Below are 3298 nucleotides of genomic sequence, written 5' to 3' on the forward strand. Positions count from 1 at the left end.
CACATATACATATATATATACATTTTCACACACATATATACAAATATACACACAAAACACAAACAATAACATTTGTACATACACTATAGTTTATGTATATTTTGCTGAGCTTGTTGTCCAGTTTATTTATGCTTATTATGTATTATTATGTACATTGAGAGCAACATAAAACCAGAGTCAAATTCCTTGTAAGATTTTGTGGCCTTTTTTCATTGCAGTAGCATTTGGCAATCAGAGAGTGTCCATATCACAGATGTATTTTCCCTTCAATTGTTTTGATTAACATAAATAAATAGTTCAATATTTTGGGAAATAATAATAATAAAATAGGGTTCACTTTCTTGAGAGTTAGATGAGAAAATTGATACCACTCATATGTGTATATCAAGACCTAGGAGGAGCTTAGCTTAGCTTAGCTAACTAGCTACACATATCTCATTTATTTATTCCATACACAAACAAAAACATAAAAATGACAATTTGTGGTTTCTTTGTGCTAATCACCCCCCAGTCCAGCTCTGTACACATAGACAGGAGAGTAGTGGCAGTTTCAGTTCAGTATCACTGCCATCAGAAATATAAAATACTGACCAAATTACAATAGAAATTCTCCCAAGAAAAGTCCCACCCAGTACCAGATGCTCAAACAACAAATATAAAATATTTCATAAACTGGGCAGAGGCTGAATCCCCATGTGTATTGCTAATGTTACATCAAATTGCAAATACAGAGTAGCAGAACTGGCATTTACTTAAATGGAGATGAAAATATAGCAGATTGTAACTTGGCTGTGATTTAAAGGATGGCTGTTTCGGGGAAACGGATAAACAAGCAGTTATCCAGCAAAGGTGGTGTAGATGTTGAGGGAGCCAGGGACTGCCGGGATAAAAAGACTGTTTGAAAGGCTGTTTGAGTGGGTTTCAAGTGCTGTGAACAGAGACAAACAGACACACAGACAGTGCCATACAAGAGGAGCCAGTGCCTACAGGCTGTACAGGACACGGGCCAGAGAGACGAGCTGGGTATTGATCTGTGGAGTTTGAGTTTCTTTGTGAAACAGGATCTGAGGACACAAGCGAGAGCCTTATTTAAAAGTCTCCCTATTCACATCCATATCTATTGATCCATGCACACTTTCATCCAGCTTTAAGTAACTCTCTGGTTGCCTTTTTTCTTTCTCTGTGTCTCTTCTTCTCTTTCTTTATTTTCTCATCATTCTGTTGTTGCTATCCAGGCTTAAAGTATCACTTATTTTCTTTCTCTCACTCTCATATTTCTTTCTTTCTCCATCTCCCTTGGCCCCTCTTTAGGACTTAGATGGATTTTTAAGACCATACAGTGTTTCCTCATCATGTTTCCATGCTATTCATCTGTGAGTGATTGAAACTGGTTCTTTTATGGGTGTTTATTTTTCTAAGGCGTTTACCATAAAAGTAGTACTATCGTACTATCCTCAGAATCCCTTATCTCTGACAGCAATAAATTGAGTGAACCAACTCAGTGTAGCACAATCACATTTAACAATGACAGGCAGTTTTTAACACCCAAACACACACGCAGTAGAGATAACAACTTTGTTCTGTGGTAGATTTGATTGGCTGAGGATGCTGTTGTCTGACTGCAGGAGTAAAATATGGCTGTCGTTATTGTGTGCTGTCATAACTTGGCCTGTAAATCTCTCCCTGAGTGGAAGAGGAGAGGGGGGAGAAGAGAATTGATTCTCCTGTTGTACTCCATCTTTAGCCTCTCTGCTCTTGGTGCGCAGCCAAAGGCCTTGGAAGCTTTCTTCATTATGTGTCCGTCTACGAGAGGAGACAATGCTAGTGGTCCCTCCATCTGATGTCATTTGAATTACTCTGCACTCGTATCTAGCATGCTATAGCTCTCCTTCCTTTTCTTTTCCATTCCTCACTTTATTTCCACTGCCTCCCGTCTTCATGTTTTTAACCTTCCGCAGATTCCATTTTGCTGTCTTTTTTCCCCACTTCCATCAATTTACTGCCTGCCTCCATCTTCTCTGTCCCCCTCCCTTTTCCGCCTGACTCCTACCCAGCAGCAGCTCTGAGCAGACCTCCACCGTTAAGCGGGGGTACAACTGATAACGTCAACCATGCTGTCTGTGACTGACAGCTGAGTAAAATGGCTGTGGCAGCACACAGAGGCATGGAGAATCCGTTTTCAGGCTGCACCAGAGTCGGTCCTTCGCCCATCTGTCAGCCGAAAACAGGAGCACGGACTATCAGTCACAGCTGACCCCCAGTCAGCCACGCGAGGGACTAGTTGGGAGGGGAAAGGCTCAAAGCAACACAAATAAGCATGAAGATCAACAGATGGCTCTCTGTCAATCATGGTCTTTGTATACTTCTCTCACACCTCTCTCTGTTCTCTATCTTCATTTACCCATTCTTATCCTATCCAGACAATCCACTATATTGTCTTATTTCTCTTTCCTTCTAAGTCTTTTTTCCCCTTGGTTTACTCTATCCCTTCATTTGTCCCCAGGTGGTTCAGCAGCAAAATGTGACATGAGCTCAGTCAGGTGTTCTTCTCCTCTCCCCCACACAGCTTAGATTGCTGCCATTACACTCACTCCGTGCGATTTCACTCCCACTGTAATTGGAGGTGCTGTGAATGAAAGCAGGGTCCTTGATTTCATACTTTGAAGATACTGATAGCCAGCCGTGTTCTTGCCAAGGTAAGTAGTGTGTGTGTGTGTGTAGGTGTGTGGGTGGTGTGGAATCTGTAAAAAATACAGAAAAACAGACTGAAGAGAGGAGGACATGCATATTTAAGTGTTGCAAATGTTTGGATAATTACACCGAGAAAATGTCATTCACAGCAATACTCCCTGCCTTGTTTTAGGGAGCTACAGTGAGGGCGTGACACAGGTTCACTGCGTGGCCTCTCTTTTCACAGCCCCTTATTATAGAGTGCAGAGTATAATGTCTAACACCTTGTTAATGATCTACAAGAACCCCAGAGACATAACTGGATACAAGAACTGCAGGACATAGAGAGACTATCTTCTCTTTTATGCTCACAGATAAATTCATTTACATTTAAAACTATAATTCTGCTGAAAGACGACAAAAATGTACTCTTAGTGAGCAGGGAAAAAATCAATGTGGCAATTTAATTTGGTGTAGAGTGAACACTTTTACATATTACTGTACAAGATGCAAATGAGATTACTCCCGTTGAATAATCATCTGTCTAAAAGGCTGAACCTCACTGGGAGGTAATTACACTGCTCTGATCATTAAATAACCCCCGTTCTCTCACTCTCTCTCTCTCACA

Source organism: Morone saxatilis, unplaced genomic scaffold (assembly GCF_004916995.1).
Source record: "Morone saxatilis isolate NCDOM2014 unplaced genomic scaffold, NCSU_SB_2.0 Contig23, whole genome shotgun sequence".
Taxonomy (NCBI): domain Eukaryota; kingdom Metazoa; phylum Chordata; class Actinopteri; family Moronidae; genus Morone; species Morone saxatilis.